Consider the following 16405-nt stretch of genomic DNA (forward strand, 5'->3'; position numbering starts at 1 on the left):
ATCTGTTCCATTATTTACTCAAAAATACATGGTTTGGCCCTAAATTGTGTATGCCTGATTTGTGGCTAAAGATCCACCGGTGATTAGATACGGCTCTCAGGACGGATCTCTCTTCTGTGTAGGGACTCCCTCTCCCCTTTTATATCCACTCCATCGGCCATTTTGATTTAATTGTTTGTCCACGTCCCTAGGGCAACAGATTGGCGACCGCGGCAGGACCTGAGGAGGATTTATTTAGTCCTTGTGAGGCCCTGAAAAGGCCCACCTACATTTATATAGGTGGGGCCAAAGGAACAGATATACAGCGCGGGTTTCTGTCAGACCGATCCGTCGCGGACGTTCCCTACCCATTCTGCCCCCGTTGGGGTACGGAGAATGTAAAAGGTTTATGGTTCTCCAAGAGCCACAGGTTCCCAACCCTGTGGGCTGTAGCCATAGCTTGGCTGTCCCCGGTATCAGGTCGCGAAGCAAATTTTGGTTCTCTGGAGCGGTTGGTCTGCTGCCAGAGCCGCCCGATTTTAAACCCCTTTTGCGGTTTTTCTCTATACGCGCTGGTTAGCTTCCTGATACCAACTGTACTTCATTTTATTATTATTTGGGGAAAATTTTGTAGTGAGGACCACAGGCAGGCGTGATACCATTCAGCCAAGCCTGTAACCTGGTCCCTCAGTTTCTCCTAGCCCAGGTTGATTGTTAAGCGACCCGTTACAGAAGATGACATCTGCCCAGCAGTTCGGTGTTGACGGCTGGAGACCAGTCAACAATAAAAATCCATTGGAACTGGCTGTTAATGATTTTGGTCATGGGTCAAATCCTTGGGTGGAAGGAGTGTTTAAGGGAGAAAATGCATTTGATCAACTATGTGTTTTATGGGAAAAATATATTAGCACCAAGCCTCTCCCAAATAGAAAATCCAAGAAAAGAGCTTTATTGTATGGGCTTGCTATGGTTAGCACTGAGTTATCAGCCCAGGTAAAATCTGTAAATATTGTAAATAATCAGTTTATTACAAAGGTGAATACTCTAGAGACTCAATTAACTCAGAGTGTTACTGAAGTTGAGTCTAAAAATACTCTGATCCATAACCTAAATGTAAAGGTGTCCCAATTAGAAATGAAAATTACTGATTTAGAACATAAAAATGAAAATTCTGAGGAGGTGATCTTGGAACAAACCAGTCAGCTGAATGACACTCAAGCTACTGTGCGGCAATTGCTCAAAGAGGCTAGCAGCAATAAAAGGATGGTGGAAAACCACGCAGAGTGTTACTTAAAAATTGAAAAGTTGCAGCAACAGCTAAGAAAAGCCAAGGGAATGGTAGCAGCTATACAGCCACATTCCCAGCATATAGATTGGCTTAGGGAAAAAGATGAGCAACCGGCTTGTCAGCAAGGCTGTGATCCATCGGCTCCCCCTGCTTATTATAATCAAGGAGGGGAAATAGAGGCAATGGCACCTATTACCACTACTATGGTCCATTACCCTGACCAAGGTAGACCAGTGGTCAAATGAGAGCAAAAGGTGTTCACCCCCGAGCAGGCAAGAGCTCTAGGCAAGACCTTGGGACCTTGCAACAAAGACCGAGCTCTGGATTGGTTAGCCCAATTAAGTGCTACTCCTAATTTAAGTGCTGAAGATATTGTCATGTTGCTGAAAGAGTGTATGTCAGCCGGTGAATTTATTTCATTGCCTTACCCTGTAATTAATGATGTGAATATTGAGCATGTGTTAATTTATCAAGCTGTGTATCATTTGTATTTTCCCCATGATGACGTTTTGGGTATTTTGTATACAGACCGACAAAAACCCACTGAAAACCCGGATCAGTATTTAATAAGGAAAAAACTGTTGTACTGGTTAGCGGGAATAGGTGAGCAGAGAGGTGGCAGAGTCAAGTGTGACACTCCCCGTTTCAAAAAGATATGCTTCCAAGGACTAACGCCTACTTTGAAGCTGGCATTAGGGTCCTTTGATTATTTGACAGCTCCACTTGTAGACTTGGAAAATAAGTTGAGGGAGGTGTTTGAGTTGCAGCAGCTTGCTGGCATTGGCAACCAACCATCAGTGCAGAAGGTTCATGCTTTGAAAGAGTCTGAGGTGCTGCCTAAAAAGGAAGCAAAGTCTCAGAAAAACCCTAACTTCACCCCGAGGACCTTGGTTGGGGAGCGAGATGAAATATTTGTCACTAGGAAGGTGCTGCTAAAGCGTTTGTCAAAATTTATGCCATGGGAAAAGATAAAATCATTAAACACAGATGAAATATTTAAAGAATTAATTTACTGGGAAGGTAAATCTAATCAGAGTAGAGAACTGCAATGCTGTGCTGTGAGAGACTGTACGGAACCGCCATCTTGTGATGCATCACAGAACCGCTGCCATCTTGGTTCGTCGCGTGAAGACCGCCATTTTGATCATCACGGAGGCTGCCGTAATGACGTCCCTTGTGAGAACCAACATCACGACAACGTCAACCGTGGGAACCAGCATCATGACGATACTGACCGTGGGAACCACCACCATTTTGAAGAAGACCGTGGGAACCAGTACAATCATAATTGAAGATGCCGAGCTCCTTCGCCCCATCCCATGGAACCAATAGCCTTCTTATCATTTGATCTCTATGGAAGACCTATTACTACAATCAAATACCAAGGGGAGTTCGGAACCATCCAGCAACAAGCGTTAGTGGATACAGGGGCCTCCACCAGCTTGATTAATATTGATAAGCTACCAGCAATGACAAGAACATCAGTTGATTTTATAAAAACATTACAGTCTTATAATGGCAAATCATCTACAGTGCCATTTATAGACAATGTATTATGTGCAATAGGAAATTTAAAAACGAATAATGAGATAGGACTGCAGGATTTGCCTGATAATTTAGGTATTATAGGTATTGACTTAATCAAAAAACTAGGCATAGTTATTGATTTACCTAATCAATGCCTATATAAAACTACTAACATCAAGGAAGCTGGCAAGACAATTCCATCCAGTCATCGTTTAGGAGCTATTAAAGGATGTCAAGAGTTTGTGATGCCAACCTGGGAATCAGAGGTTCAAAATTTGGTCAAACAATACCAAGAAGTATTTGCAAAACACAAGCTCAGTTGTGGAAAAACTAACCAAACCATTGTGGTGCAAGGTCCTGATCCAAAACCGATAAAACAATACCGGTTCCCAAAAGAGGCTGAAGAAGGAATAAAAGAGACTATAAATGCATTACTAACACAAGGAGTCCTAGTAAAGTGTAATAGTCCTTGTAACTCCCCCATCTGGCCTGTGAAAAAGGCAGATGGGACATCCTGGCGTTTAACCATCGACTTTCGAGAACTTAACAAGACTACGCCTCGAATGACACCAGTCGTGGCTAAATACCACGAGATCCTTGCACAAATCACCAATGGGGCTAGATGGTTTTCTGTGTTGGACTTGTCTAATGCATTCTTCTCTATACCTTTAGAACAAGCATCTTGGTACAAATTTGCATTCACATACAAGGACCAACAATATACATTCACCAGAGTACCCCAGGGCTTCCACAACGCACCGACCATCTGTCATTGAGCCGTATCTGCATTATGGAAAACTCTGAAATATGCTTCAAATGTTATCAGCTATGTAGATGATGTCCTTATTGCCACCAAGGACCGAGATACACACCTGAAAGCACTTGAAGAGGTCCTAAGTACATTAAAACAAGCGGGATTTTTAGTTAACCCGTCCAAGGCCCAACGCCTCCAAAAAAGGGTTGTCTATCTTGGAGTAGAGTTGGGAGAAGAAGGCCGAAAACCCAACCATGAAAGGGTAAAATTAATAGCAGGGCTACCCGCCCCAACTGATGTCCATACACTACGTATGTTCCTCGGTCTACTAGGATTCAGCAGGGATTTTATTGAGGACTTCGGCTTAAAAGCAAAACCCCTCTACAAGTTGCTGAAAAAGTCTCAAGAATGGAGCTGGGGAGAAAAGGAACAGAAGGCCTTTGTTAGCCTGAAAACTGCACTGATGCAAGCGCCTGCCTTAGCATATCCGGATCCTAGTAGGGAATTTCATCTTCAATTGTCTACTGGTCCAGAAGCAATAGGAGCTGTATTATTACAGAAGCACGGGACCTCTATTAAACCTATCGCATACGGATCCCGAACAATTTCAGAAGTTGAACAACAATATAATAGCTGTGAAAAGGAGGTGTTGGCTCTAGTTTGGTCCCTACAACATTGGGAATATATAATTGGTATGGCCCCCGTGATATTAAAAACTTGTCATACGCCTGTGAGATATATATTATCAGGGAGAGCCAATAATGGACGCGTCAGCCATCCCAGAATTGCCCAGTGGACGCTGTCCTTAATGAATCACCCAGTTAAGATAGAACCATCGAAAACTTACAACCTAGCTCCAGCACTATTATGTCAACCTCTACCAGTAGAGAAAGACCATGAATGTCCTATACCCGATGTATCGATGCATTTAGAATCATCACCATTCATCCTATTAGAAAAGTATGAAGCTATAAAAGAACACACTCCAGATCATATATGGGTGGTGGATGGAAGCTGCCACAGGAATGAAGGACAGCTTTCGGCAGGAGCAGCTGCCTTACATACAAAATCTCATAAAGAAATCTTACGGCCAATACAAGTCATATCTGCTCAAGCTGCGGAAATCATAGGAGTTATACTAGCCCTAGAAAACAGTGCACCCACAGAAGATATCACCATTTGCACAGATTCCGAATGGGTACTTCGTGCATTCGTGGACTGGATGTCAATCTGGCAGGAGAGAGGGATGTGCTCTACAAACGGAAAACCAGTAGCACACGGACATCTCTTGAATTATGCCTGGAACCTTGCCAAAAATCGCAGTGGGAAAGTATTCCTCTTTAAGGTACGAGCCCATAGGAAAAATCAAGCAGAAATTTCTCAATTAAACAACTATGTTGATCAATTAGCGAAAAGAGCAGCTACTCTACCTTCCGATCAAATATGGAAGTCACCCCCTGTGCCCATATCTTTAATTAAGTCCACTGAAGCATCAGACATGCTAGATTTGCGACAGTTACAGTCTAAAGACCGAGAAGTTGAAAACCTAGCCCAACAAGGAAAATACAAGAATTACCTTATAATACGCCATAACAGTGGAATTATTATGGCCCAAAAACAAACCGACTTAGGATCATCTGAGATACCTGTTGTGGTCCTGCCTACAGTCCTCCGCTCCGAATTAATATCGTTAGCCCATGCACAAGGTCATTATGGAGCTGGAAAAACAACAGACCGATTGTCGAAGGTGGCATGGTGGCCTCAGATGGCCACGGATGTAGATCATTTTGTACATAACTGTTTACGGTGTGCATTAAATAATCCGAAACAAGATATGCACAGTCGTCCTATTCGCCACCAGCCGGTCACAGGACCGTGGGAGAGACTGCAAATTGATTTTATTGGACCATTGCCAAAGACCTCGAAAGGAAATTTGTATTGTTTAGTTGCTGTGGACCCTTTTACGAAGTGGGTGGAAGCAATTCCCACTAAGAACTGCTCAGCAAAAACCACAGCAAGAGTACTCCTAAACGACATCTTTTCAAGGTTTGGTCTCCCCAAAGTTATAGATTCTGACCAAGGTACCCATTTCACAGGCGAGGTCACCCAGCAACTTTGTGTAGCCTTAGGAATTCGACAAAAGTTCAATATTCCTGGACACCCCCAGTCATCAGGTCTAGTAGAACGAACTAATAGAACTCTAAAAACTGCCTTAAGAAAAGTAGTGGTGTCATCTGGAAAAAAATGGGATGATCATCTACCCTTAATTTTGATGGCTGTGCGATCTACCATTAGTGCCAATGGATACTCACCTCATGAAGCGCTAGTGGGACGGCCCATGAGAACACCGGAGCTGTGGTGGATTGAAGGAGGGGTGCCACCTGATGGATTTAAACCAAGGCAAGCTACTGAAGAATATATCCATCGACTTGTACAGACTATATCCTTGATACAACAATCAGTGATTAAGAATTTAAAAAGGAACATGGCAAAAGTAGATCAGAGACTAGGTACACAGTTGCAGAATCAGGAATGGGAGGTAGGAGATCAACTCCTATATCGTTACTACAGTGAAAAATCACATCCATTAAGTCCTAGGTGGATGGGACCTTGCTATGTCACAAATAAGGCAGGTCCTACAGTGTATCAATTAGAACTTACTGTTGGAAAACGGAAATATAAGAAATGGTTCCACAGTTCTCAACTGAAAAGGTGGAAGGGTAGTGAATTCACTCAGATACAACCATCAACTACTGCTGCTTCGGATGTGCCAAAACCTCCATGGAGAAAACTTCCAAGACACCTTGATTTGTATATAATACTTGTTTATGTTTGTTTTACTTACAGGAATATGAAGTTATCTACATTGATTATCTTATTTACTACACCAGAGGTGTAAACTATTTTGTAAATATAGTTTAATTGTTGTTAAATGGTGTTGAATCATGATAGTCTTGGTCCATCCTGTGTATGTACACCGACTATCAAGGAGGTGATATGTTACCCTAGAAAAGGGGGCTGTATTATAGTTTAGTTCAGTGGGCTCCATTTTGAAAGAGACAGTTTTTTTTCCTCTACATGATGGAGGTTTTTCCCGCTCAAACTGTTGATTTGCACACGACACTACCTTGTGCACCCCTCTCAAGCAGGCTGTGCACCCGTTACTATCTGGTGCACTCAGCACCAAAAGAGGTGCACTCAGCACCAAAACCACTGCACACAGCCCCTAGGAAGCTGCACTCAACCCCTAAGTTCATGGGCATACTTACCTAGGTTCATTAGCATATTTTTCCTGCCTCTGGGCCAATAAGAGCCCTGAGGTATCAGGGGCTTGGGTCCTTGGATATTCCCCAGCCTTGGATTGTTTTTTTTGTTGCTCCTTGTACTGTTTGCCTGAAGCTTGGATACCATCTATGTAATCAGAGGCATGGACTTTTGAACTGTGCTACCCTTGTGTGGTAAATACCCACAAGGTTTTCCTGTCTGGACTGGTCACTGGAACTGGGACTCTCTTTTCCTGTCATCTTTATTGGATTACTCACCTACTGGAGCAGACAGTGTTGTCGAAGGTCAGATCAGACTGTGTCCAGAGGAAATTCCTTTCCAGATTGAGGATCCATATCGGGGTCGTCTCTTCACAGAGGACTCACTACCGTGGGATCTCCCTGCTTGTCCTCCTCAGAGGCTTACAAATAGCCCGAGGGTTGAAGGTCGCAGGCATCGATTGCCTCAGGCTTTGTATATACCTTATGTATTTAGGGAACTGTCCTATCTCCTTTCTTCGGGTTAGGGAGGGTTGGTTTGTTGAAAATTACTGTTAACTGTATATCTGTTCCATTATTTACTCAAAAATACATGGTTTGGCCCTAAATTGTGTATGCCTGATTTGTGGCTAAAGATCCACCGGTGATTAGATATGGCTCTCAGGACGGATCTCTCTTCTGTGTAGGGACTCCCTCTCCCCTTTTATATCCACTCCGTCGGCCATTTTGATTTAATTGTTTGTCCACGTCCCTAGGGCAACAACATCAGGGTTCCCAACCATAAAATAATTAAATACTGGGCCTGATCCTGAGACAAAGAACCTGTCAACCCTAAAGATGAAAACCGGAATTCATATGCAATCTTATATCAGGCTACAGTGGGATTCTCCTGGGGTCTGTCCTGGATCTCTCCTGTTCAATATTTTCATTAATGGAGTGAAGAGTATGCTTATAAAATTCACAGATGACACCATACTGAGAGGGCATGTTAGTTATTTCGAGGAGAAGATTAGAATTCATAACAACCTTAACAAACTGATGAAGTGGTCTGAAATCAACCAGATGAAATTCAATAAAGACAACTGCAATGTTCTTGAAAGAAATAATGAATGCACTTATTAATTGGGGAATAATTAGCTGGGTGAAAAAGATCTGGAGCTATAGTGGATCACAAACTGAATATGACTAAAAATGTGATGCAATTGTCTAATATTCTGGAGTGTATTAGCAAGAGTGCTGCATATAATACAAGGGAGATAATTATCCTGCTTAACTGGTGCTGGTGAGACCTCAGTTAAGTATTATGTCTAGTTCTGGGCTTCACACTTTAAGAACAATGTGGACAAACTGGTAAGAGTCTAGAGGACAACAAAAATGATAACAAGTTTAGAAAACCTGACCTATGAGGAAAGATTAAAAACCAGCATGTTCAGTCTTGAGAAAAGAAAAATGAAGACCTGATAACAGTCTTCAAATACGCAGAGGGCTGTTATGAAGAGGATGATGATCAATTGTTCTCCATGTCCACTGAAGGTAGAACAAAAAGCAATGGGCATAGTCTGTAGCAAGAGAGATTCAGTTAGGGTACGTCTACACTACAGCGCTAATTCGAACTAACGGATCCAGACTAAAAAACTAGTTCGAATTAGCATTTTGCTAATTCGAACTAGCATGTCCACATTAAGTGGATCCTGAACCGGGCTTAAGGATGACCGGAAGCAGTGCCGGCAGGGCATCAGAGGAGGACTTAGAGCGTGGAGATGCTGTCTCAGGCTAGCCGAGAGCTGTGCTTAAAGGGACCCAACCCCCAACCCGGACAGACAGTTCTTAGGGGTGCCCCGCTTGCAAAGCAGTCCTGGCTTGGATTGCCCGGACTGCCCACATTGGGCACATCACACCACTCGGCAATCAGCCCGGCTGCACTTGCCGCAGGCTGCCATCTGAGGAGAGGGGGCAATTGGGGGGCTGCAGGAGAGCTTCCACCCCCAGAAGCCCGCAGAGCCAGCCCAGTCCTCCCCATCGGGGGCTTGTGCCCCATTCCTCACTCACATCCTTCCACTTACCCTTCCCTAGCCCCTCTTCTTGATGTACAAAATAAAGGACAATTGTGTTCCAAAATGGAATCTGTCTTTATTGAACAAAACTGGGGGAGACTGGGAAAAGGAGGTGAGAGAGGGGAAGAGAGAGGGTGGGAGAGGGGAGGGCAACTAAAATGATCAGGGGTTGGGAACAGGTCCCATATGAAGAGAGGCTAAAGAGACTGGGACTTCTCAGCTTAAAAAAGAGGAGACGGAGGGGGGACAGGATAGAGGTTTCTAAAAGCAGGAGTGGGGTGGAGAGGGTGCATACAGAAAAGTTCTTCATTAGTTCCCATAAAGAAGGACTAGAGGACACCAAAGGAAAGGAATGGGTAGCAGGCTTCAAACTAGTAACAGAAAGTTCTTCTTCACAAAGCAAAGACTCAACCTGTGGAACTCCTTGCTGCAGGAGGCTGTGAAGGCTAGAACTAGAACAGAGTTTAAAGGGAAGTGAGATCAAGTCATGGAGGTTGGGTCCATGGAGTGCTATTAGCCAGGGGGTAGGAGTGGTGTCCCTGCCCAAGGTTTATGGAAGGCTGGAGAGGGATGGCACGAGACAAATGGCTTGGTCACTGTCTTCGGTCCATCTCCTCCAGGGTCCCTAGGGTTGGCCGCTGTCGGCAGACAGGCTACTGGGCTAGATGGACCTTTGGTCTGACCCAGGATGGCCATTGTAAGCTCAGGGCTCAGGGCCGGGGGTCTCAGTGGACCCCCTTGATTTTCATGCACACCTGCTCCTGGGTGGCCAGGCTGGCAGCTCTCCTGCCCTAGATGGCCACCTTCCTGTGCCTAGTGCGGAGGTCGTGGACGAGGTCCACGATGTCAGCACTAGGCCTGGCGGGTGCCCACCTCTTGCGGTCCCGGGCAAGCTCCCAGGAGCCGCCAGCCTGGTCCCGGGAAGAGGGGGAGGGCTGGGGGGTATCGGGTGGGTGGCTCGATCCATGCCAGGTGCAGGGTCTGCTGGCTGGGTGCTGGCAGGCTTGCACCTGGCACGGGCACCCTAGCCAGCCCGTGCCCCTTTAAGGGGTCCGGGGCCGGGAGGGGGGCAGACGAGTTTCCCTGGTGTTGGCCAGAGTGGCCACCAGGGAAACCTGGGGAGGGCTAGCCTCCTACTAGTTCGAATTAAGGGTCTACACAGCCCTTAATTCGAACTAGTAAATTCGAACTAGGCTTAATCCTCGTGGAATGAGGATTATCTAGTTCGAACTAAGTGCTCTGTTGGTTCGATTTAAATTCGAACTAATGGAGCGCTAGTGTAGCGCCTATGAAAGTTAGTTCGAACTAACGTCTGTTAGTTCGAACTAACTTTGTAGTGTAGACATACCCTTAGATATTAGGCTGAGCTTTCCAACTATCAGGATAGTTAAGTATAGAGTAGGCTTCCAAGTACAGTCATAGATTATTTTGAAAACATGGAAGGTCTATATATAGTTGGCCCTGCCTCAGCAGAAATGACTGTAAGAGAAGTTTTCTGGGGGTTCCTTCCAGTCTCACTTTTCTGTGACTGTATACAGGGAGAAAAGAGACACAGGAATAGTATATCATTGCACACTGGTCTATAACAGACCTAGGACCTGAACCCAACCGTCTGTCTTGTGTCTTAACTGAAGAACCATTCTTCCTCTGGAAAGCTAGAAGCCTAATTGCAGGCTAGTAACTCAGGCTACATCTACAGAACAGAATGGATGAACACTCAAAAATCAATCCATCAGCAGTTGATTTAGCGGGACTAGTGAAGACCTGCAAAATTGACTACAGATCACTCTCTCATCAACCTGTTACTCTACCCTGGATGAGAAGAGTAATGGAGTTTCTCCCATCAACTCAACAGTGTGGAGCCAGCAGTAACCCAGCTTAATGTATGTTGAATCCAACTACATTATTCACTGGAGCTGGAGTGGTGTAGCTGAAAATGATTTTCTGCTGTAGTGCACATGTACCTTCGGTATGGACAACAGACATATGGAAAAGACTTTCAGTGTATGCCCCCTATCGTATACCAAAAGCCATCCATCAGACCTGAGTCTACTTTGCACTCAGCTGTGGTGCTTTATTGCTTGAAGGTTTTCATGAGCTTACTAAACTGAATTAGGAACATTAAAATAACTCCCAGGTGAGCTGTTTAAGTAAAGATTGAAATCGGTTCAGCTGTCTGTGAATGGCTGCTGAATATCACAGCTGGGCTGGAGAGGAAATGGTATGTTTCTTTTTAATGTTCTGCCACTTGAGAAGAATTGGAGGACAAAGCTCAAAGGAATTAGCTATGTGACTGCCCTAGTTCTGAGCCAAGCTACAATGATATGTAAATAAACTTCTTTTTATTTGAAAGTGAAACTTCACAAAGCCCCAACTGCCTGTTAAGCTTGGCAACCCAACTGAGGGAGATGTATAACTTCTCTCAGAAGTTCTTCAGAGACATATTATAATAGCAATAAGAGGTGACCAGTAGTAAATCCTGGGTACCTATAGTAATTTTTAGTGCGGGAAGAGGGCTGGCACTAAAAGGCCAGCAAATACACCTAAGATGTTCACTGTAACACAAGGAATCCAACCTTGTAGCCTGTTGCTCAGTAAGAACTGAAACATGTTTACTTGTTCAAAAATGTTCTTTTCCCTAAAATGGTTAAAAGTAAAAGACCTCACTCTAAGATAGCAAGAAGTTATGGTTAAATCAGTCATGCCTTTATCTCTTCAAGCTTAGGCTGCTGCAAATTACCGTACCTGAGGCTACATTATAAATCCATTTGAAAGCTGAAGCCACCCACTTGTAAAGCAGGATCTCTCGCCCGAGCATGTTATACTGGTGCTGAATCAGTATTAACTTTCATAGGTGCTACACTAGCGCTCCGCTAGTTCGAACTTAATTCGAACTAGCGGAGTGCTTAGTTCGAACTAGGTAAACCTTATTTTACGAGGACTAAGCCTAGTTCGAACTTACTAGTTCGAATTAAGGGCTGTGTAGCCCCTTAATTCGAACTAGTGGGAGGCTAGCCCTCCCCAGCTTTCCCTGGTGGCCACTCTGGGCACCACCAGGGAAACTCGTATGCCCCCCTCCCGGCCCCGGAGCCCTTAAAAGGGCACGGGCTGGCTAGGGTGCCCGTGCCAGGTGCAAGCCTGCCAGCACCCAGCCAGCAGACCCTGCACCTGGCACGCCATGAGCCAGCCACCCGATGCCCCCCAGCCCTCCGCCTCTTCCCGGGATCAGGCTGGCGGCTCTCGGGAGCCTGGCCAGGACCGCAAGAGGCGGGCACCCGCCTGGTATAGTGCAGACATCGTGGACCTCGTCCACGAACTCTGCACTAGGCACAGGAAAGCGGCCGTCTAAGGCAGGAGAGCTGCCAGCCTGGCCACCCAGGAGCAGGTTTCCATGAAAATCAGGGTGGTCCACTGAGACCCCTGACCCTGAGCCCTGAGCTTAGAATGGCCCTACTGGGTCAGACCAAAGGTCCATCTAGTCCAGTAGCCTGTCTGCCGACAGCAGCCAACCCTAGGTACCCTGGAGGGGATGGACCAAAGACAGTGACCAAGACATTTGTCTCGTGCCATCCATCTCCAGCCTTCCACAAACTTTGGGAAGGGACACCATTTGTACCCCGTGATTAATACCACTCCATGGACCCAACCTCCATCACTTTATCTCACTTCTCTTTAAACTCTGTTCTAGTTCTAGCCTTTACAGCCTCCTGCAGCAAGGAGTTCCACAGGTTGAGTCTTTGCTTTGTGAAGAAGAACTTTCTGTTACTAGTTTGAAGCCTGCTACCCATTCCTCTCCTTTGGTGTCCTCTAGTCCTTCTATTATGGGAACTAATGGAGAACTTTTCTTTATGTACCCTCTCCACACTACTCTTGCTTTTATAGACCTCTATCATATCCCCCCTCAGTCTCCTCTTCTCTAAGCTGAAAAGTCCCAGTCTCTTTAGCCTCTCTTCATATGGCACCTGTGCCAAACCCGTGATCATTTTAGTTGCCCTCCCCCTCCCAGCCTCTCTCTTCCCCTCTCCCACCTCTTTTTCCCAGTCTCCCCCAGTTTTTTTCAATAAAGAAAGATTCTATTTTTGAACATACGTTTTCTTCATTTTGTACATCAGGAAGGGGGTCTAGGGAAGGGTAAGTGGAAGGAGGTGAGGGAGGAATGGGGTACGCGCCCCCGATGGGGAGGACTGGGCTGGCTCTGCGGGCTTCCCGGGGTGGAAGCTCTCCTGCAGCCCCCCGATTGCCCTTTCCCCCCGGATGGCAGCCTGTGGCAAGTGCAGCCGGGGTGATGGCCGAGTGCTGTGATGTTCCGCGTGTGGGCACTCAGGGCACTCCAAGCCAGGACTGCTTTGCAAGCGGGGAACCCTGAGAACTGTCTGTCCGGGGTGGGGTCGGGTCCTTTTAAGCACAGACCTCGGCTAGCCTGAGACAGCAGCTCCACGCTCTAAGTCCTCATCTGATGCCCTGCTGGCACTGCTTCCGGCCATCCTTAACCTCTGTTTAGGGTCCACTCTGTGTGGACATGCTAGTTTGAATTAGCAAAATGCTAATTCAAACTAGTTTTTAAGTCTAGCTGCGCTAATTCGAATTAGCTTAGTTTGAATTAACTAATTCGAACTAAGTTAGTTCGAATTAGCGCTGTAGTGTAGACATACCCTAAGCTATTTGGTGGGAGCTTAAGATTTTGGTTGTGACCTAAGAAACTCTAAATGGCCTGGGACCTGTTTATTTGATAAATAATTTCTCTGCACATGCAACAATACCATAGATGAGATGCTTGAGGTGGGGAGATATCTTGGTTTAAAGCACAAGGAACTGCTGACAGGGCAAAGTGTTCTCTATGACGGCTCTTCAACTTTGTAACGCGATACTTCCTTGGAACAAAATAACCTGAATATGTTACTTTTCAGGCTATACTGCAAACATTATTGTTGCTTGGACTTCTGGGGGGAGAGTTAGTGACTGGGTAATACAAGGGGATGGTGGAACATTCTTAAATCTTCTTACTGTAAAGTTTTGCTCATCATTGCTGGTATATGAAGAACTTTGCTGTTGGACTTCCATTTATATTACAATTTGTGTTTTTAAGACTTATTTTAAATGGTATCAACTGCCTGGGAGAAGTGACTTCCTCTGTTGTTATGAATCTATAGAAATCAATTAAATACAAAATGACTGCACTGGTTCAGATTCTTAGAATAACCCCCAGTGTAGTCTGGTCCAGGTGCTTTTCTTAACAGTAGGATCAATGTGCAGAACTGCTAAAAAAGAACTCAACACTATTTTCCCCAAAAAAGACTGGTAGTAGAAAATATTCAAGAAGGATACATGGATATTCTATCCATAGCCAGAGGGACATAAACAGGGTTTCCTCAACATGCCTTAACTCTAGATGAACCATACAACTGGCATCTTGAATTTCAGTAAAGATGGGCTATCACAGAACTGATGTATTATTTACTATTCATTCTACATAGAAGCAAAGGGTCCTTGAATAATTTGTACCTGAGAAATCTATTTCAGCTAAAAGTCTTATATACATAAAAAACACAATTTGACACATTTGACAAGGACAAACAGGGTCAAAAGTATGATCTTTTAGGGAACAATTAGAATAAGCTAATGAGGATAAAAGAGGTCAAGCAGACTTCCACTTTTCGCTAACCTTTGAAGTAACTGGACAAACAAAGGGTAGTAACCCTCAATAAATGTTTATATTAGAGTTAAGAGGTTAATGGAGATAAAAAAATATCCAGAACAGAAATGTGAAAATAGTTTTACATTCCAACCCAAAATAAATCAGTGCTGGCAAGGTAATGTTAGATAGATTTTTTCTTGTATTTAGCTCACAAATATTTCTAACAATGGATGTGTTCAGCATGGCAGAAATTTGAAAAAAACAAAGTCAAAGGACAATTTGTCAAAAGCATGTAGTACAGAATCTGAAATTCTGGTATCAGGAAAAGAGAGGTTAATCATTACTAACTGTTTATGAGAAGACGTGTGAAAGGAAGTAAAAGATAGTGAAGTTAATGTCCATTAAGTCAGTGTAACATGATGGCAATGTCCTAGGGATGCCCTTTCAAAGAGTGTTCAGGATGATCTGAGGGAGGACATGTTGCTCATTGAAATGCTACTATATTGCTAACAATTTTTTCTCTGCACTCACTACAGGGCTCATCAATGTGAAAAATACCATAAAGAGTGTAGGCCTGCTTAAAGCATCCTCATCAAACCGTGGAAAGTGTTGAAAACAACAGAGGGTTAAGGGACTCATTTTTAATTCTCCTCTGTTCCAAGCTAATCAGATTTCTGTTATAGTTTGCTAACAATCAAATCAAATCAAATTTCTAATGGCAAAGATATAAAATCTCATGGAGAGTTTGGGTTCCCATAAATCGTAACAGGGAAGATTACTCTTTCCTCAGAATCTCTTCAACCCAAGACAAATTTCTGATGCCCCTCAGAAATTTCACAGTACTTTCTACAGACAATTACATACAACGCTGTACTGGAGGATGAGCTGTAGATATTCCTCAGCTGCCTCCAGATGTGAAGTCAGATCTGTTAAAATTTCAGTTAATAAACACATGTGTTTCTACTTCAAAATTCAATTCAAATTCAATCTGATAGCCAACAAGATAGTGTATCACTGACAATCTGATATTGCAGATTGCCCCCACTGCTGACATTAAATTCACCTTTAGTAAGTCACTGTAACCAGCAAAGTAAAGTATAAAAAGCAAAGGTATATACACTCATCAAATCATATCAGCTGGAAGGGACGCCTAATAGATCATCTCAGACCATCCTAGGGATATTAAATATCGATTAATTGAGTAGTTGAATAACCTCATGAATTCTTATCAGTTACTCGACTATTCTATAGTCCCTAGTGGTGAGGCTGGCAGCCAATGCGCTCCGGCTCCACTCCTGAGGAGTCCCCTGCCACTCCGCACTGCTGCCTCTGATACATAGGCAGCAGTGTGGTGTGCCAGGCGGGAGCTGGTCTGTGAGGGGAGCCAGTTTAAAAACCAGCTCCCCTCGAACACCTAGTGCTTCTGAGGCAGCAGCAGACCCTGTCCGGGGGAGAGGAGGGTCTGAGCTCCCAGACCTGGAGTGAGCTGGAACTGAGCCAGATTGCCCGCCCGCCTGACTCCTAATACACTTTAAATGCAGACAGGATAAGTCCCAGACCTGGTGCAAGCCAGAATTAAGCCAGGCTGCTGACCAACTTGCTAAAAAATTTACTGGCAGAGGGGAGGGGGAAGGGGGAGAAATGCATGTAGTCTATAGCAGGTTACTTGCTTAATTGACTATACTATTACAACCCTATACCATCCCCATGAAATAACAGGGTAGATTAAAATAGTACTAAGATACCCCTTCAGGTTCCCATAGCTAGAGTTATACGCTGCACTACCAAAGAAATATTTCATCTGTCCCAGTCCATTGCCTAATTAGTGTATATATGGACTGAGCCATCGATCGATGGATCTCATCTTCTTTGATGCCATTGGTGAGCGACTACTACCCCAATCCT

At 44.5% G+C, this 16405-nt stretch overlaps 1 protein-coding gene across 6 annotated transcripts in view; it reads right to left on the reverse strand.

Moving 5' to 3' along the window:
- The window catches only part of ZFPM2 (zinc finger protein, FOG family member 2), a 569933-nt gene that overhangs the window by 167671 nt on the left and 385857 nt on the right, over positions 1-16405 (reverse strand). The window lies entirely within an intron of this gene.

Source organism: Pelodiscus sinensis, chromosome 2 (genome assembly GCF_049634645.1).
Source record: "Pelodiscus sinensis isolate JC-2024 chromosome 2, ASM4963464v1, whole genome shotgun sequence".
NCBI lineage: Eukaryota > Metazoa > Chordata > Testudines > Trionychidae > Pelodiscus > Pelodiscus sinensis.